The 21,523-nt window shown below is 41.2% G+C and overlaps 1 protein-coding gene and 1 long non-coding RNA gene across 3 annotated transcripts in view; one reads left to right on the top strand and one right to left on the bottom strand.

Moving 5' to 3' along the window:
• The window catches only part of LOC309640628, a 933,213-nt gene extending 917,119 nt beyond the window's left edge, over nt 1-16,094 (top strand). The window contains exon 2 of the long non-coding RNA XR_014252319.1: nt 15,975-16,094. This is a non-coding gene — a long non-coding RNA (uncharacterized lncRNA). The remainder of the gene's footprint in view (nt 1-15,974) is intronic.
• Nucleotides 1-21,523, bottom strand: part of LOC309640596 (uncharacterized protein) — a 601,312-nt gene that overhangs the window by 558,757 nt on the left and 21,032 nt on the right. The window lies entirely within an intron of this gene.

Raw genomic sequence — 21,523 nt, 5'->3', positions numbered from 1 at the left:
AATAAAAATAAAATAAATAAATTTTTTAAAAACATTACCCAACTGAAAATAGGTAGGGCTTCCCCGGTGGCACGGTGGTTTAGAGTCTGCCTGCCAATGCAGGGAACACAGGTTCGTGCCCTGGTACAGGAGGATCCCACATGCCGCGGAGCAACTGCGCCCATGCACCACAACTACTGAGCTTGTGCTCTAGAGCCTGCGAGCCACAACTACTGAAGCCCGCGCACCTGGAGCCCGTGCTTTGCAACAAAAGAAGCCACTGCAATGAGAAGCCTGCGCACGGCAATGAAGAGTAGCCCCCGCTCACCGCAACTAGAGAAAGCCCGCGCGTAGCAACGAAGACCCAATGCAGCCAAAAATAAATAAATGAATGAATAAATAAATAAATAAGAAAAAAAGAACGAAAATAGGTAAAGAATATAAGCATACAACTTGCAGATGACAAGATACAAATGTTCAAAACCACATATGAAATATTGTTCATATGAATAAACTCAGTTAATAAAATAATGAGATATAAAGTTAAGGAAAGTAAGTTAATAAATCAAGTTAATAAGATAATGAGGTGTCATTTTTTTATAAATTTATTTATTTATTTATTTATTTTTTGGCTGCATTGGGTCTTTGTTGCTGCGCGCGGGCTTTCTCTAGTTGTGGCAAGCGGGGGCTACTCTTCATTGTGGTGCGCAGGCGTCTCATTGCAGTGGCTTCTCTTGTTGCAAAGCACAGGCTCTAGGCGCACGGGCTTCAGTAGTTGTGGCACGCAGGCTCAGTAGTTGTGGCGCACAGGCTTAGTTGCTCTGCGGCATGTGGGATCTTCCCAGACCAGTGATCGAACCCGTGTCCCCTGTATTGGCAGGCGGATTGTTAACCACTGCACCACCAGGGAAGTCCCAAGGCGTCAATTTTTGACTATCATTCTAAGTCAGAAACCGTAAAGGGCCTGTGATTTTACCCTACCTGCAAGCTAACAAATTAGCTTACCACAGTATAATATACATTCTGACAAAAGAATATAAGGCACCCCCCTAAACAAAATAGATGCTCTGATCAGCAAATACATGTATAAAAGCTGTTTGGTGCTTATGTTCCTAATTTTAAGCAATTGGCATTCTGGCATATGCATCAGTCTCTTAGAAGTTTGGTTAGTGTGAGTCAATCACCACATATATGATCAACTGTGAATGTTAACTGATACAGTGATATTCTTGGACATGCAAGTCTGGGAACAGAGTCAGGACCCATATTGATTACATCAAGGTACTGTCGACCTGCTGGACATCAGCCTTTCCCAAAGACATTTATCTCTCTGATCCTTTGCAGGCCTTCATCAAATCAGAACATTTTCAGCTGTTGCTCTTTTGAGATCACTTCCAACCTCTCTCATTATCATAGTCATTTCCAGTTTGTTAGTACTGGTTAAAAAATATTATCCAAACTTGAACACACTACTCCAGACACAATCTGAACAGCACAGAATATATCATCTGCACTGGACCCTATTTTTGTCTGAATGTGCCCTAAATACGAACTGGCTTTTTCACCAGCTGCTATACTTGTAGAATCTTCTCAAGCTTGTATTTAACCCCAACTCCCAAGTCTTTTTCACATGGGAAAGGCAGATAATAAACGTAGATGAGAGCTTGTGCTGTGGAATCAGGCTTCCTAAGTTTGAATTCTTGCTCTACCGTGTGCTGACTAGGTAATGTTGAGAAAGTTACTTCTTGTCTTTAAACCTTAATTTTCTCACCTGTAAAACATCAGTGATAACAAGAACATCCACCTCAAAGGGTTATTGTAAGGATTAAGTAAGTTACCTCAGGAGAACTACTTGGTACAATGCAGGCTATTTCCCATGCATCCCACATTGCACTGAATACATCTTATTTAATCCTCACAAGAATATTATGATGTACATATTATTGCATCCATTTTACAGATGGGAAATCTGAGGTGCATAGAGTTTAAGTAACTCGCCTAAGGTCAAAGAGTTGCTAAGTGGCAGAGCCAGGGTTGCAATAAGTTCTTCCTGACTTCAAAGACAAAGTTCTCTCTCTTGCACCATTTAGAGGCACTCTTCCCCTTCCTGTATTTCTACATTTTTTAAGCCCTTACAGAGGATAATAAACAGCTAGGAGTACAAGCTCTTGGGGCAGACTGCCTTGTTTGATGAACTGGAGCAAGTTACTTAATCTCTACTTAAATGATCTGGGATAAGTTACTGAACTTCTCCATGCCTCAGTTTCCCCATCTGTAAAATAAGAATTTTATTTAGCAATACCTACCTCAGAGATTTCAGAGCTGATTAAACAAGATAGCATTTAACACAGTGTCTACCCACTGGCTAGTACACAACAGACGTTAGCTGTGTTAGTCCCTTCCCACTCCAGGTCACCTTGCCAATAGCAGCCAAGTCTGCTTAGGAAACCGTCCTAGAGTATTTCCAGGGATCCACATCAAATTTACAAAATTTCTGTGAACTCTCTCAAACACATACTTCCCTATATCTATATCAGATTATGTCTAGAGTTCTTTTACTCACTTTTATGAAATCCAAGATGATAGGGTTGAAAAGAGGGAGAAATAAAGGCCATCATAACTCATAATATGCATAATAAGGCCCAGAAATAATAGAAAGTTGGCTTCAGCTATGACTCATCAAGGGCTATTTGCATCAGTTCCTCCTGCTTTACCACAACTCACTTCTCTTATTGCTCAGCCCTATATATTTATCACCCGCAACTCACATTTGTGGGTACTGATTACAAAATGTTCTTTTGTACATCAGCCCAGCTGCCAGGAGATCCCACCCCCACACTCAGAAAAAATGGGTTCAGATAACTAAGCTTTCAGTATTTCAAGGCTGAAGGAGAAGGAACTCATAAACCCCACATAAGCTCTGTGAGACTGTCCCCATTTTACGGCTGAGGAAGACGGGGCTTGTCAAGGCCATTATTTGTATTTTACCCAAATCACAGAGTTGATTAGGGGTAGAGATAAGAGTTGACCCAGATCTCCCACAATGCCACTCCAGGCAGAAAGAGCCTGTGGGTTGCCAATAGCAGTGCTTCCCAAATTGGTCCTCCATCCACGCGGCACCTACAACAGTTTTGCAATAACTTCCTACCTCCTATGGGATTATTTACTTAATTTTTTTAAATCAATGCACTTTTTGCTACCTAAATTAGTTAGAGAATTCCCGTCTAAATAGTAACGACTGTGAAACAACAGGTTTTATACACCATGTATATTTTATGTAATAAATTTTAAGTGTATTCATTTCCTAGGGCTGCCATAACAAAATACTATAAAACTGGGTGGGTTAAAACAACTGAAATTTATTCTCTCACTAGTCAGGAGGCCAGAAGTTCAAAATAACGGTGTCAATAGGGTTGGTTCCTCCTGGAGGAGAAACTATTCCACACCCCCTCTCCTAGCTTCTTGATGTCCCTTGGCTTGTACACACATCATTCCAATCTCTACCTCCGTATTCACATGAGCTTTTTTCTCTCTGTATGTCTCTGTCCAAATCTCCCTCTCCCTTCTCTTATAAAGTCATTGGATTCAAGGCCCACTCTAAGATTATTTCATCTCAAGATCCTTAACTAATTACATCTGCAAAGACCCTGCTACGAAATAAGGTCACATTCTGAGGTCTTGAGTGAAGTTCTGGAATTTTGAGAGGGACACAATTCAACCCACTACAACATGTGAATAACGACTACAATTTTTTTGAAAGTTTATCCACACACCACCAAAAATCATCTCGCATTCTGATAGTGGCTTGCAAATCACACTAGGGAGACACTGATGTACACAACATTTGGAGGTCCTTGGGCACCTCCTCTAGCTTTAAAAGCAGCAGATTTTATAGTCAAGGTGGTTGCGCTTCCTTCACTACATTTGAACCAATGTATGTTTTGGTAAATCAAGAAGTTGGTCCCCTAGATATAGCTGATTCTCTGGTTTTGAGATTTCAAGAAATATTATTAATAACAGATTGTTTCAAGTGCTATTTCAAGAAGGTAGATGAACACTAGCTTATTGCATGATTCATTATTTTCTGAAATCAGCAGCTGGGCACGTACAGGTCTCTGTGGGATTGTATTTGGGGATTTAATTAAGTCTTCTCTCCACAGAGAAAACCAAAGCCAATTTAAAAGAAGCCATTGGGCAACACTGGACATTGTGAAATTCCACTTTGTGCAGAAAGGCAGGATGCCTGAGAACACGGTACTCAGGAACCCAGAGTAAGCCCAACAACACTCAGAAGACCTTACTCTTCTAGGTGCACAGACTTCATCCCTCTCTAAAGGTATGCATTGGATAAAGGAAATTAAAGATCTCAGGAAAGACATTTTTACTGATCATTCTTCTTTTTAACTTAGATGCTTTTTTGCTCCAAAATATTAAAAATTATCATTTATCAAAAACATAGGAGGGCAAACTGTCTTAAATTAAAAATTATCAGATGGTGGAGATCAATTATTGCATGGGCTTGAGGCAAAACATTATAAAAGATGTATAAGAGCAGATGCTGTGCTTGGAAACATCTCAATAAGCACGTTTCCACAAACACATATGGTGTAGGAGCTTTCACATACATACTACCTTAGTTTTTATAACTGAGTTAAATAATTCAAGATGGTGTAACCAGCATAAAACACTTTAAATAAATTGGGTTGTTGCCATAACAAATAACCTAAACAAAAGAAACAACAACCAAAAAAAGCCACTTACACAAGGGGAGGTGGAGAAGGTCCCAAACTGAAAGGTTCAGTATTTGTTGGCAAAAACTCAAAGTACAAGATCTGACTACCCCGTACCTTGTGTTTCTACAAACAAACACATTTTAAAGAAGCCACCCAAACTTGCATGTATGAATGGCTGCTGGCCTTCAGTGTTTGTCACTATGTGACTCAATATCACCCAACACCATCGCCGACATAGAGAGCTTTGTAAAACTTTTCTGCAGAATTTCCTCAGAGACTGTCCACTCACCTCACAAGAAAATGTGTTCCTTTACTTTTTAATCACTCTTAGGTTTTCATGATGTACATCACCCAAATAAATAGGAAGGTTTTGGAGGGTCAAGGATGAGCAACTCCAAATGAAAATGTATTGCTTTGTCAGAAACATACAGTCTACACAAGAGACAGGTAGCATTCTGATATGTTTTTAGAGGGAAGGAAATGGGGGTGGGGGAGGGCAGAAGGGCCCACTGGAGGAAAAGTTGGAGAATGAAAAAGAAATTGTGGTTTGCTCTACCCCTTTCAGGAATTCAAAGCAGGTATCAATGTACTAAAAGCCATATGGAAACACTGCAGGAAAGAAACCTATTTAACTTGGTTTTACATATCCTTTCTCAAACTGACTTGACTGCAAATCCCCTTCTTCATGTAACAACTTTTAACATCCCAAGTCTTCAGGATGTGTTTTGAGGAATGTGCTAGACTAAGACAGCTCCAAGATGGCCCCACTAATTCTTACCTCCTGGGAATCACACCCTTGTATAGTCCCCTCCCACATTTAATAGATCTGACCAATACATAGAAAATGATATTGCAGAAATGATAGAGTGTGACTTCTGAGACTAGGCCATTAAAGACATTATGGCTTTCACCTTGCACTCTCGTGGGATTGCTCATCCTGGGAAAAGCCAGCCACCATGTCATGAGGATACACAAGCTGCCTGTGGACAGGACCACATGTAAAGGAACTAAGCATCATGTGAGTGAGCTGTCATGGAAGCAAACCCTGCAGCCTCAGTCAAGCCTTCAGATGACTTCAGCCCCAGCTGACATCTTGACTGAACCTCAGCAAGGACCCTGAGCAAGAACCACCCAGCTAAGCCAGTCCTGAATTTCAAACCACAGAGACTATGTGAGATCATAAATATTTATTGTTGTTTTAAGCCACTAGTTTGGAGGTAACTTAAGCAGCAATAGATAACTAGCACAGGGAATATTAACCTAAAGCATTTGGTATTAATCATTTTGGTTTGTCATTTAACCATCACCATGGAATATGTTTTTACACTATTCTGCCTCTCTAGACACAGTTAATTGGTTAAGGGATGGATTCATACCTAAAGCCAAGCCAATTGGGTCATTCCTTAGGATTTTTGTAACTGAAGCTGGACGAAAAGATTTATTCTCTGGTGGTAAGGCCAAGAGATATGGGACTCAGTAGCTGCCTGTGGCCATATTTCAAATTTCAAAAAATTTTTCCTAAGAAAAAGAAGTTGACAACATAGAAGCAGGGTTGAGAGACTGAGAAAAAAAAACCTAGTAGGATTCAAGTCCCTATTTCCAGTGACTCCTGATACCACCTGCCCCTCACCCTTCTCAATGTGAGCCTTCCAACAAGTTCCCCTTTTTTGCATAGGTTGGCTTAAGTTGGGTTTCTAAACCTTTGCCTCCAAAAGAATCTTGACTGACACACCCCCACACAACTTCACGCTCCCCCTAGCACAGCACTGGTGACACTGGGCTGTAACCGCTGTTGCTTATCTACCTTCCTGTCCACAGAGAGTGGCCTTCAGGTTCACAGCATCTGCCCTTCTCTGGAAACTGCACTCAACAGGGTAGGCCTCTGACAACCATGTCTGTACTTCATTCATTCAAGGTGGACCAATCAGATTTTCCCTCTAGGAATTTGGAACTGAGACCCACAGAGACTGGACACAGAAACCCCTTCACACCAACAATAGCACTCTCAGAGAAGATTGTTAACCTCTAGCCAGTAAGGTGCCCCAGGCTGCCATAGTCCCTGCTCCTTCTGTGAATTCTCTAAGAACCTCCAGTATTCTTCTAACAAGCTTGCAGGGTCAATTCTGCTCCCCAAAGCCAAGAGAAACTTGACTAATGCATGCCTGCATTACTTAATGCTCCATGCAAGCAGAGAGCTCGCAAGTTCATCATTGTATCTCCAAGGCCAGCACAGCCTCTAGAGTGGAGTCAGAACTTGCTAAATATTTCATGAATGACTGAAGCTCATTGTACGCAGTGGTAGATACTCTTCTTCCCACCTAGATGGGAAGATCTCAATCCTTTTACTCTCTCGCCTTCAAGGTCTTGAACTCCTCTTTCCTGGCCTTGGTTTCCCCCTTGTGCTGTCAGCTACAAGGACCAGTGAGTCCTTTGTAGGCAGCACATCACATCCCTGATCAAGGATATATGTTAGAACTAGAAGTTCCAGGCCTCCCAGCATCCAAGAAACTTTACCTTTGACTACACACCAAGGGTCACGAGTCCTATCATCCTGCTTGTACTGTGTACCTTGTCTATGCTGAGCTAGAGCCATGCTGACCAGATGATTTCCATGGCCAGTGCTGGCTTTATCCTGACAATGTCATGTTTCCAGAAGGCTCCTCTGGTTCTTGTTCCCAGCACTGTAGAAGGGGCTTTTTATCATGACCTCACTGTTTTGGGTGGCAAAGGATGAGTTCCAGGGAAATTTCTGCCTTTCCATAAAACCATCCTTCTAAGAACAGACTTCGTGTATGAATAGAATGAGAAGAATTGGTGGGGAATGGGACAGAGCATGGAGATTATAAATCAAGTTCAAGAACTTCCAACTGCAAGAAGAGGAGCTAAGAAATCGTGAGTAGCAGAGGATAAAGAAGCAAACTGTAGTGGGCAATTGTTTAGTTGATTACCTAAAATTCCCCCAATTTCTCCCATTTCTAAAAGTACTCAGAGTTTCCTTTGGAGAGCTGCCCCTCCTCTATGCTTAGTCATGGGTGGAATTGATAACCCTTTAGCTCCAGACCTAAATAGCCTGAGACAATCACCTTTTACCTCAGTGATCTATCATCATGTGGCATTTCTCTGGTCACAGCAACTGGTGACATGACATAAACTGGTTTAATAAGAGTGAAGCCCTGCATTTTCTTTGATATTTGGAGGAGAAAGTCTATCTTTCTCTGACATGGAAGAAGTATGTAGACCCAGGAGCTGTTGACGGCCATCTTGCACCCATGAGGGCAGGAAGCCTTTGGATAAAGCTGGCACTTCGAAAGGTGAACTTGAAAAATGAACTAAGTCCTGAGTGACATCACTGAGCTCCTGTATCAAACTTACCCTGAAGGCCATTCTACCTCTCAGCTTTACAGTGATATAAGCCAATAAACTTTCTATTGGGTTAGGTAAGTTTGAGTTCACCTTTCTGGTCCTTAACACCTAAAAGGTATGAACCAATACACAAGGGCTAACTAGCAGGCGCCACATGCTAGAGTCGGCACAGAACTATAGGGATGGTTTTCTACTGTCTCTCAGCCCTGCCCCTCAGTGGGTATAAACCTATTGGTTTTAAAAGGGTGGACTTAGAGCCACTCTCTCAGAGTTGTGTTTTGCATAGCTTCTTTTCACAAAGCGAAAAAATGATTCACCCCCCCTGAATCAACTATACTTCAATTTTTAAAAAAGATGTGGTATGTACATGTATACAATGAAATTTTATTCAGCCATAAAAAAAGAAGGAATTCCTGCCATTTGCAACAACATGCTGGTCCTTGAAGGCATTGTGCTAAGTGAAATAAGTCAGATAGAGAGATACAAATACTGCATAATCTCTCTTATATGTGGAAATCTAAAAAACAACAACAAATAACCAAGCTCATAGATACAGAGAACAGATTGGTGGTTGCCACAGGCAGGTGGAGTGGAGGGTGGAAGAATTGGGTGAAGGGGATCAAAAGGTACACACTTCCAGTTATAAAATAACTCAGTCCCGGGGATGTAATGCACAGCATGGTGACTATAGCTAAGAACATTGTATTGCATATTTGAAAGTTGCTAAGACAGTAGATCTTAAAAGACCTCATCACAAGAAAAAACAATTTTTTTAACTCTGTATGGTAACAGATGTTAACTAGACTTATTGTGGTGATTATTTCACAATATATACAAATATCAAATCATTATGTTATACATTTGAAACTAATATAGTTTATATATGTCAACTATACTTCAATTAAAAAAATTTTTTTAATTAAAAAAAAAAGCTACCCCACTGCTGCAACACAATGGAAAAAAGACAGTCCCTTTTCCCACTGGGAAACAGAGACAATCTTTTGCAGTTAACAATGGTACAAGGAATCGCAATGAAATTTCCCCCCTAAGGGCCTACACTGAAAAACACTGACACTAGACAATTGTCTCATTAAACTTTGTGTTTCCATAATGCTGCACACTTAAGAAGTGCACAAGTGTAAAACATAATTGAATCATTTTACTCTTAGACCATTTTATATTGTACTATCAAAAATTTAAAACTTTGTATAAATTCAGTAGATTTATTCAGAACACTCATTATTGAGACAATAAAAACTGGATAGTGTTTTCACATTTTCAAGAATTTGAGGTGGGAAAAACAATTAGCAAACTGCAAGGAAATTACTGTAATACAATTTCTTGCAATTGATTTTTATGGTAATGAAAATCTACCCTGCTCATTATTGAAACTTACAAAAACAATCAATGAGGGCTTCCTTGGTGGCACAGTGGTTAAGAATCCGCCTGCCAATGCAGGGGACACGGGTTTGAGCCCTGGTCCGGGAAGATCCCACATGCCACGGAGCAACTAAGCCCATGTGCCACAACCACTGAAGCCCGCGCACCTAGAGCCCGTGCTCGGCAAAAAAGAAAAGCCACCACAATGAGACGCCCGCGCACCGCAACGAAGACTAGCCCCCGCTCTCGGCAACTAGGGAAAGCCCCGCACAGCAACAAAGACCCAATGCAGACAAAAATAAATAAATTAATTAAAAAACAATCAATGAACATAAACTTTTGGAAATCAAAATGCTATTTAAGTTTTGTTTTGATACACAGGTCTTAAGATCTTAGAATAAAAAAATATATATATATATATTTATATCAACAGGTTACTCAAGAAAAACACATCATCTGTTTTTCCTCTCTAAAAGGTTCACTCCTAGATGACTTCCATGGCTTAAATCCTGGTGTTGTACTGATTTCAGCAGTCTGGAAGCTTCCTCTGACTCTCCCATTATTTAAGCTTTCCAAGTTTTACAACTTGGTTTAAAACAAAAAATCAAAACCACACATTCTCCTTTCCAGAGCTCTCCTAATAATTTCATTTATCTTCAAGGAGACTGGCATCTCCAAGGGAATCTTCATTTTCCTTTATGCTTGGTTGTCCAGGAATGCCAAGCCCTCCCTCATAGATGATGTTGGACACACATGTCAGCCTGGCGGCAAAAACACGCTCTGGGCTGAAGAAACTGCCATGAGGCTGCCAAGAAAAACAGCACTCCCATCTCCCCTCTCTCAAGGACTCTGTGAGTCTGAACCAGACTTGTAATCTGGACTAGGATCTAAACTTCTAGCCTAGAGCAAACCTATCACTCCAGCCAGGGGCCTAGGATTCTTCCGACCGAGGAGTGACTCAGGAGTAGGCAAGTTAGAATCCACCAACCTAAGCTAACCTACACCAGGGGCTGCCTCTGAACCAAACCAGCATTTACTCTTCATCCAATGATTTCATTAACCTCCGATAAAATTAATCAGAGGTTCAAGTGGGTTATAACTCTACTCCTTTAAATATATACCCTAGGGCTTCCCTGGTGGCGCAGTGGTTAAGAATCTGCCTGCCAATGCAGCGGGTTCGAGCCCTGGTCCAGGAAGATCCCACATGCTGCGGAGCAACTAAGCCCGTGTGCCACAACTACTGAGCCTGAGCTCTAGAGCCCGCGAGCCACAACTACTGAAGCCCTTGTGCCTAGAGCCTGTGCTCCGCAACAAGAGAAGCCCGCGCACTGCAACAGAGTAGACCCCGCTCGCCGCATCTAGAGAAAGCCCGCGCACGCAGCAATGAAGACCCAGAGCAGCCAAAAATAAATAAATAAATTTATTTTAAAAATATATACTCCCTAAATATCCTATTGGCAATGTATACTAATATTTAATTGAGTGCTACTGTATTACAGTAATTGAAGTTATATCCTGGGATTATTTGATATTTTTAAAACCTCAATTTGCTACAATTGGATTAAATGGACCAAAAATTTTAATCCTATGAGTAAATTATACTTCTTCATAGTATAAAGCTTAGAAATACGGACAAACAAAAAGAAATGGAAAAACATTCCTATGATTTTCTTATCATCCAGATGTACATAGTTCTCTTTCCTATGCATATGTAGCAGGATGACATATAAAATATTAATTGCTTTGCTTTCTAAGACTCTGTGTTTGTTGCTCCCCGCCCCCAGCTAGATGGGTGGGCACCCATTATTTTAGAGATTTTTAGCAGAGATACCAAAGAGAACACACCACATTTTTTTTTTTCTTTTAAGACCAAAAGTCACATTATAGTGTAAAACAGAAAGGATTGGAAAAGATATGCAAATAGTTGAAAACAGTTTTTCCTGGATCCTCCCCCCACCCCCCACCTCCCACTCCCCGACTGGTGAAGAACCTCTAAGTTGGGAAATGGGAGGAGAGTCAGGAGAGGAAGCAAGAGGCTCAAGTGCAGAGTGTGGTGGGGGCCCTGGGCCCTGCAACGGACTCTGCTGACTGTGTCCTGGTACCCATCTTCCTCTTTCTTTCTTACTCTCAGAACCCCAATTTTACTCTGGTGCCATTTTCCCAGCCTTCTTTGCAGTAAGGCATGGCCAGGTGACAAAGTACCAGCCAATCAGATATGGGCAAAAGTCTGCTAGAGATTTCTAGAAAATATTTCACTTTCTTGATATAGATGTCATCTTTTCCTTCTTCCTCCCTTAAGTGCAGAACTGATACCTAGTGTGCAGCAGCCAGTTTGTAACCATGAGGAAACAAGGCAACAGGCTAAGATAGGTTAGCAAACAAAAAGATAAAGGCCCTAGATGTACACCGTCCAATAAGTAGCCACTCGTTACATGAGGCTATCAAGCAATTGAAATGCAGCGAGTTCAAATAGAGATGTGCCGTGAGTGTAAAATACACAGCGAATTTTGAAGAATTTTAGTACCACCAAAATGTAAAAATATCTCCTTATTAATTTTTATACTGATTGCATATTGAAATGAAAGTTTGGGGATATATTGGGTTAAATAATACATATCATTAAAATCAATTTTTCCTGTTTCTTTTGCTCTTTTTAATGTTGCTACTATAAATTTTTAAATTGTGTATGCAGCTCCCATTATATATCTGTTGGACAGCACTGCCCCAGAACATGAAGGACATCATGGAGTCATTGCACAACTCTTGCTTGTGAGAAAAATAAAGCCTTACTGATTTAAGCTGCCGTACACCACGTTCTCTATTTCTCACAACCAAAAGCATTCCTGGCAGATACAAGAGTCCTTAAGGTGGAGTTTTGGAATGGGTGGAAATTTTTAAAACCCTTTAAAATTTGGGGAGCCCAGAGTAGAGAAGATCTATGAGTTGCGTGTAAGCTGGTGAGGTATAGAGGAAAAGCCATCAGAGAGAAGAAGGGGCAGAGGGGCACATGCATGTATTAAAGGAGCCTAGTTGGCCCCCTGGATCTCCATGGCTCCCAGATTGTCCTGCAAGAGCATCCAAAATCTCCCCAGGGCCCAAATGGTGCTCGGAAATAAGCTGAGAGAGGAAAAGAACAGCCCAGAATAAAAGATTATCCTTCAGCCCAGACAAGAAATTGCTACAGTGTAAGGATATGACACAGACTCGCTGCACTGGGGGAATGTTGAGGATGAGGCCCCATCTCCAGAGAGACCCAGCATCAGGAAACCAAGTGGACCCAAGCCAGGGCCTTCAGGCTGACAGATGGGCAGAAAGACATCTGATGCAGGATGTCGTGGGCAAGATGAAAGAGTAGGCACCCCCTTCCTGTTGCTGCTAAAGTGGCATTTACACAGCTCCCATTAAATCAATTAAACGAGGAGGCCATTAGACTGAGGTGGCTCTAAAGTCATGGCGGCCGATGTAAGCAAACCAAAATCTAAGCCTGTAAATGACTCAAGGTTACGAAACCAAAATGCTAAGGACAAGCAATCACAAACAGCCATCTAGGCTTTAAGCTGTAGCCAAAGAATTTCCTTCCTTTGCTTCTGCACCTTCTCTGTAGGTCCTGCCCCTGGCTCCTGTACACAGAGCACTCCTAACCACTTCCTGTTTGGCACTGCCCCATTCGAATCAATTTTTGCTCAAATAAACTCTTAAAATGTTTAACATGTCTCAGTTTTTCTTTTAACACTCCCCAGGGGTTAGCATCAACTCCAGGGGGGCAAGAGGAATACAGAGAGGAAACAATCCTGAATCTGTTGGAACTTTAAGACTGAAATGACTGAGAAACCACTGAAGTCAACTGGGTTCATCTGGAAGCAACTAAGTACCACTTTCTGTATCCCGAAGAATGGGCAGGGATGGACTTTGGGGGTGGGAGTATGGAGCTAGTAGTCAAAAATTGCGTTTTAGAAAATAATTAAGTCATATTTCTAGCACACCCAATTTCTGTGGCCTTAACATATCATACCCATAGACATACACATGCATGCATTCACACACATATGCACACACATACTGAGTTCTGTGCATACGTGTGTGTGTATATATATATATGTACACACATATGTATATATATATATTTTTTGGCCGCACCACATGGCATGCAGGATCTTAGTTCCCCGACCAAGGATCAAACCCACGCCCCCTGCAGTGGAAGCGCACAGTCTCCACCACTGGACCAACAGGGAAGTCCCTGCATATTTTTAAACAAAAATAGAATTGTACTGTACACACTGTTCTATAATCTGCTTTTCTTGTTTAATAACATATCTGGAACATTTTTACATGGACCAAACTTTCATGCCAGGCTGAAATGTGCTCAGCCTCTGGGAGATTGCATTTTCCAAAGAGGCCTCAATAACATCTATCCCGCATTCTCTTCTGCAATGTGACCTGGCCACTCCACCATCAGGAAGTGGTGCCTAATTCCCCTCCCCCTGAATCTAGGCTGGCCTTGGTGATTCACTTATACCAACAGAATGTAGCAAAAGTGATGGCTTTGTGACTTCTGAGACTAAATCAGAAAGGCTATGCAACTTTCCCCTGGTACACTTGGATTGTTCACCGTCTGGATACTCTGTCTTGGAATCCACTCACCCTGCTGTAACAAGCCCAAGCCCCATGGGGAGGCCAAGTGTAGATGCTCCAGGTGACAATTTCAGTTAAGCCCAGCCCACGTACCAGACATGTAAGTAAAAAGTCTCCAGATGATTCCAGCCCCTCACCTTTTGAGTCATCATTAGCTATTCAAGTCTTCCCACCCGAAGCCCCAGGCACTGTGGAGCAGAAGCAAGCCATCTCTACAGTCCCGTTAGATTCCTGACCCATGGAATCTGGGAGCTTAATACAATTGTTGTTATTTTACACCACTAAGTTTTACAAGGGTTTGTTCTGCAGCAATTGAAGACCAGACCACAGGTCCAACAGTATCCAGAGGGCTATAGACAAAATGTTTGTGTTCCCCCCAAAATTAACATGTTAAATCCTAACCTCCAATGCAATGGTATTAGGAGGTGGGGCCTTTGGGAGGTGATTAGGTCATGAGGGTAGTGCTTTGATAAGAGAAACCCCAGAGAGCTCCCTCACCCCTTCTATCATGTGAAGACACAGAGAGAAGACAGCCATCTATGAACCAGGAAGAGCGTTCTCACCAGACATCAGATCTGCCACAATCTTGATCTTGGACTTCCCAGCCTCCAGAACTGTGAGAAATAAATTTCTGTTGTTTATAAGCCACCCAGTTTATGGTATTCTGTTATAGCAGCCCAAACTGACTAAGACACAGGGGAAACTAAAATAATGTTGCCAGCCTAAAACTAATTAACAAAGCGAATTCTTCATAAAGAGCTAATGCAGTACAATGAAAGTCAAGTCCCAATTTAATTTTTTAAAATTATTTCTGCTACCTTTCTCCTTTGTCAACGTACAACTTCACCATGTGTGGCTAATGCACATTACGTGTCAGACATTTTACTAAGCACCAAACATACTAAGCCTTCATTTAATTCACAAGAACCCTGCAAGAAGCGTATTTTATTTTCATTTACAGATGACAAACCTGAGGCGCAAAACAGTTACTCACCTAATAAATGGCAGAGCAGAGATTTGCTTGCCAACCCTCTGACTCCAAAACAATGCACTCTGCCCCCTACACTCCAAGAGAGTTAGCTGTGTAGCACATGCAGAAAAGCTTACATAGCATAATAAAACCATATTTTCACCATTCATCTAAAAATAGCGAAATCTGGTCATGGAGAGGATTCCACTGCCTCATCCCTAGTTCTTTTTTGTGATGGTATACTCTCACAATACATCCACTAAACTTTTATTTCTCAGGTATGTTTATATAATATCCTTTTCTCAGCCAAAATTTTTATCAAGCCTGTTTATTTGTCAACATATACACATATAAAAGACCCCCTCCACCAAGAAACACTAAACATAACATTGTCAATATCAACATACATTGAGCTGTTCTTTTTATACTTTGATTTTTTTTTTTTTTTTTTTACTTTTTGGCCGCCCTACACAGCATGTGGGATCTTAGTTCCCTGACGAGGGATCAAACCCGTGCCCCCTGGTTTGGAAGCCAGAGTCTTAACCACTGGACCACCAGGGAAGTCCCTATACTTTGATTTTTAAGAGTGTGTTGACTTATAACTGGCATTCTGTGACTGTAAGAGTGGACAAATAAAGGGGTGGGGGAGACACAAGAAAATGGTGAGAATGACTGAAGCATTTATAATTTATCAGGACATTGGTACCAACCCTTCTTGGTGGTTGTTTTGGTTTTTACACCGGAAACGGGGGATGTAAGTTTAATACTGAAACTAATTCCTGGGACAGAAACTATCAAATGGTTTCTACAAAGATTCTTTTTTTTTTTTTTAAATATGTATTTATTTATTTTTGGCTGTGTTGGGTCTTCTGTGCGAGTTGGGTTTCTGTGCGAGAGCTTTCTCTGGTTGCGGCGAGTAGGGGCCACTCTTCATCGCGGTGCGCGGGCCTCTCACTGTCGTGGCCTCTCTTGTTGCGGAGCACAGGCTCCAGACGCGCAGGCTCAGTAGCTGTGGCTCACGGGCCTAGTTGCTCCGCGGCATGTGGGATCTTCCCAGACCAGGGCTCGAGCCCGTGTCCCCTGCATTGGCAGGCAGATTCTCAACCACTGCGCCACCAGGGAAGGCCCGAAGGTTCATTTTTATATCCTCAGCTTTGATTGTCCTTTTACATCAACAACATTAATACCAACAACATCAACAAAAACAATATGAACTTATAATGAGTGTTCACCATGTACCTGCACCAGGCACTAGGTTAAATGCTTTAAGCTTTCCCTCGTTTAACCTTAATAGCACCAGTGTGATGCCATCGTTATTATCATCTGTACTTTACATATAAGGAAACAGCCGTGAGTAGCTGACCCAGAGTGAACATAGGGGAAGCTGTGGAGCTCTCCTTGAAATAAGGACCATCTGACTCCAGAGTCCACGTTCTTAGCCCTGTCTGTCCTCTTTCCATTTGGCATATGCGCTCTTCATGGGCCCTGCATCTACTGTACATTCTTCCCATGTTTGGCAAATTTCCCACGTTATGAGTCCCACTCTCAAAGGTAGAAATCAGAAACTCGCTTTCTTGGCCTCTCTTGCAGCTAAGGTGCTGACGTGTCGTGTAGGCTCTACTAATCAGATACACCCATATGTAAATTCAATTTGCAGAACAACTGGAAGAAACAGGCAGTGTACAGAATTATTCTTCTGGGAAGGGTGGAGGCGGAGGTGCCCAACGTGGGAGGTGGGAGGCGGCAGACGTCCCAATGCGGGTCTTCACTGCAGACAGCAGTAGAGGGCGCTCTAACAGGGTCTTCAGCGGCTGACGCTGTGATGGAGTCAGTGTAGCCAACTCGTCATTTGCTTCTGGTTGTGAGGCCACCAAGCCTGACTCTGACCCTCCCAGAGTTTCTCTGAGCTATCAGTTAGACCTTAATAAATTATGTTTCTGCTGAAACTGGCTAGAGTAACTTCAGTTACATGGGACTAAAAACCCAACTGGCACAATTCCTTCAGAACTTGAGAACAAATATTTCAAAAGGAACCACATATACCCGTTTGTTTGGTTTTTCACAAACTACAATCAATTTTATCATTAATGATTTATTTTAAATGCACACAGCTTTTTCTAAGTGGGTGAGCCTTCAAATAATTCATCAAAAGCAGCAGGACTAGCTAACCTCCTTAGCTGTATAGAGAGGTCTACTGACTTTTTCACCAACTGAGAACCACTTCTTTCATAAGTAGAAATCCCCCCGAAATTTCAGATGTACTATTTTCCCCTTTGGAAATATTTTCTTTCTTGGCTTTTTCGCTATTAATAGTGATGTGATATATCTGGTTCTAGCTGTGAATTTAATCAAACTCTTACTCCATTGTCTTAACTTTATTCCTAAAGCCAAACTCTGAAACTTTTGCTAAATCTTGTCAGATATTTCATTCTTATAAAATATAATCCTTATCCTCTACCTCTGTTCTACTGATGGATTGATCACTGCACCTTAAATGATGTTATATAATTGTGAGACATTCAAAACATTTTAATCTGATTTTGCCCACTGATTGTCAACTAATCAACAGTCTTCAATATTACATGTGGTGTGCTTGTACCAGAAATATGGTAACAAATGTTGACTGCCTACTTAACAGCCCTTTTTCCTTATTACTTGCTCCCAGAGCTCCCAGTTTGTGCAGGCATATGGCAGAAACATGCTCCAAGATGGTGGGCTCTCCCCCCAACCACAACTAATGAACCCTGATGGTTTCCCTTCCCTTTTGCTTGATTTAGGGGTGGGCAGGTGGTGGGCACACAAATCTGACCAATCAGACTGAGGGGTGGTCTAACTTTGGAATAATTTATCTTCCTGGTAAAAACCTCTGTCTTCCTATTTTGAATGCTATAATGCATGGATGTGATAGAGTTGGCAGCAGCCATCCTGTGACTCTGAAGGACTTTAAAAAAATAAATAAATAAATAAATCCACAATGTCTGGGAGAACAAAAGAAAAGGCAATAGCAAAAAAAAAAAAAATGCTGGAAACTAGAAAACAGATGGATGAGGTGTAATCAATGGCAGACCCAATAGAGTTGAATCCTAAGCTGGCAATGAGGAAAGCTGAGAAACAACACGTCAGAATCCTCAAAGGTTTCAGGAACTGGTAGTACCAGAGACCTCTGGTACTGGAGATGGAAAAAGATGATAAAATAAGGAGGCAGCAGTTAACCCCCTGGAACAATTTATTCATTCCACACAGCTAGATCAATGCCCATTTCCAACACCAGCAAAAAACTGATGGTTTATTCACTAGAGAAGGTAAAATAGTGTTCTCTGGACTTGAGGACTGTTTAAATTATGGATACTGTACTGAAATCAGGTGTATTAAGTAACGGTGTGTTCACTGAAGGCTGAATGCTGAGACCCTCGGCTCTCTTTCCTTATTTGGCTCCCAAAACATTGGCAAACAGATCTTAATCCTCCAGATAGATAACTGAAACGCTTTCCAAGTAATCTAAGTAGCCCAAGAAGAACTAAAGATACCGTCAAGGGGATGGAGGTTAATCATTCAGGACACCTACAATGAGGCTCCTAAAGTGAACAAGTTACCCATACTCTCAAAACTGCAAATTATCTTTTGGGGTCTCACTCTTAATCAGGAGCAGACAATCCAGAATTTCCAATCATCTGAGAAAAGCCCCTAGCGTAAACACTGGGAACCAAACAAATAGAAGGAGAAGGAACTTGAAGGAAACAGAAAGGAGAGGAAAACTTCTGAGACTAACATTCTCAGAGAGAAAAGAAAATATTTTGCTTTCATAAAACTAGAACTAAATGCTACTTTAAAAGTATAATCTGAAAAAAAAAAATAAAAAATAAAAGTATAATCTGAGTATAAGAATGAGCACTTGATGCAGTAAGTCAGAAAAAGACAAATACCATATGATATCACTTCTTTGTGGAACCTAAAATATGACACTAATGAACTTATCTACAAAAGAGAAACAGACTCACAGACATAGAGAACAGACTTGTGGTTGCCAAGGGGGAAGGGGGAGGGGGAAGGGATGAACTGGGAGCTTGGGGTTAGCAGATGCAAACTATTATACATAGAATGGATAAACAACAAGGTCCTACTGTAGAGCACAGGGAACTATATTCAATATCCTGTGATAAACCATAATGGAAAAGAGTATGAAAAATAATGTATGTATATGTATAACTAAATCACTTTGTTGTATAGCAGAAATTAACACATTGTAAATCAACTATACTTCAATAAAAGAATGAACACTTGAAAATTTAAAATATGCTAACAATTAAAAACCAGAGGATAAATTTGTAGAAATCTCCCCAAAATGGAGCAAAAAGACAAAGCTATGAGAAAAATTTTAAATTAAAGAACTAGCCCAAGAAGTCCAACATCCAGATAATAGGAGCTCCAGAAAGATAAAAGACAGAGAAAATAAACAGAAGAAAATAATCAATTCAGAAAAATGTCCTAGAACCGCAGGGCATAAACCACCAGATAGAAAGGACGCTCTGGAAGCCATACCCCGTGGATAAAAACAGAACCACCCATGACACACTATTGTGGAATTTCAAAACACTGAGGGTCAAAGAGATGATTCTACCAGCCTCCAGAGAAGAAAAATGGGTCACATATATTCCATATTGGAATCAAAATGGTTTCAAATTTCCAAACAGAAATGATGAAAGCAAAACAACTGTATCAGTCAGAGTTTGGCCAAGAAAACAGAAGCCACTCTAGGGACACAAATAGAAGCATTTTAATAGAGGGAATCAGAAGCTTATACAACTAAGGGTTGAGGGTGTGAAGGTCAGAGGAGAAACCAGTGGAAGCAGTGATTTACAGGACCGGCAAGCCATGGAAAATCTCAGCATCCTAAAATGAGACACTGCCTTTAATCCCAAGTGCTGAAGGACCTGAGGGCCACCTCTAAGAGCTGAGAGCAGTCCCCATTGACAGCCAGCAAGCCAGTGGGAATTTCAGTCCTACAGCTGCAAGGAAATGAATTCTGCTAACAACCTGAGGGAGCATGGAAATAGAGCTTTCTCCAACCAAGCCTCCAAGTGAGGATACAGCCAATCGACATCTTGATTTCAGCCTTATGATATTGTAAGCAGAGAAGCCAGCTAAAATGTGCTGAATTCCTGGACTGTGGAAACTGTGAGATAATAAATGTGTGTGTGTGTTTGTGTGTGTGTGTGTGTGTGTGTGTGTGTGTGTGTGTGTTTTTAATAGATCTTTATTGGAGTATAATTACTTCACAATACTGTGTTAGTTTCTGTTACACAACAAAGCGAATCAGCCATATGCATACACATGTCCCCATATCCCCTCCCTCTTGAGCCTCCCTCCCATCCTCCCTATCCCACCCCTCTAGGTCATCGCAAATCACCCAGACGATCTCCCTGTGCTATGCTGCTGCTTCCCACCAGCCAACTATTTTACATTCGGTACTGTCTGTATGTCGATGCTACTCTCACTTCTCCCCAGTTTCGTCCCCCCACCCCATGTCCTCAAGTCCATTTTCTATGTCTCTCTCTTTATTCCTGCCCTGCAACTAGGTTCATCAGTACCTTTTTTTTTTTAAGATTCCATATATATGTGTTAGCATACGGTATTTGTTTTTCTGACTTACTTCACTCTGTATGACAGACTCTAGGTCCATCCACCTCAATACAAATAACTCAATTTTGTTTCTTTTGATGGCTGAGTAATATTCCATTGTATATATGTGCCATATCTTCTTTATCCATTCATCTGTCAGTGGACATTTAGGTTGGTCCCATGTCCTGGCTATTGTAAATAGTGCTGCAATGAACATTGTGGTACATGTCTCTTCTTGAATTATGGTTTCCTCAGGGTATATGCCCATTAGTGGGATTGCTGGGTCATATGGTAGTTCTATTTTTAGCTTTTTAAGGAACCTCCATACTGTTTTCCATAGTGGCTGTATCAATTTATATTCCCACCAACAGTGCAGGAGGGTTCCTTTTTCACCATACCCTTTCCAGCATTTACTGTTTCTAGATTTTTTGATAATGGCCATTCTGACCGGCATGAGGTGATACCTCACTGTAGTTCTGATTTGCATTTCTCTAATAATTAGTGATGTTGAGCATCTTTTCATGTGCCTCTTGGCCATCTGTATGTCTTCCATGGTGAAATGTCTATTTAGGTCTTCTGCCCATTTTTTAATTGGATTCTTTGCTTTTTTGATACTGAGCTCCATGAGCTGTTTGTATATTTTGGAGATTAATCCTTTGTCCATTGTTTCATTTACAAATATTTTCTCCCAATCTGAGGGTTGTCTTTTTTGTCTTGTTTATGGCTTTCCTTGCTGTGCAAAAGCTTTTAAGTTTAATTAAGTCCCATTTGTTTATTTTTGTTTTTATTTCCATTACTCTAGGAGGTGGGTCAAAAAAGATCTTGCTGTGGTTTATGTCAAAGAGTG

Source organism: Balaenoptera physalus (assembly GCF_965194825.1).
Source record: "Balaenoptera physalus genome assembly, chromosome: 13".
Taxonomy (NCBI): Eukaryota; Metazoa; Chordata; class Mammalia; order Artiodactyla; family Balaenopteridae; genus Balaenoptera; species Balaenoptera physalus.
The sequence above is the reverse complement of the archived record's forward strand: the minus strand, read 5'-3'. Positions and strand labels throughout refer to the sequence as shown.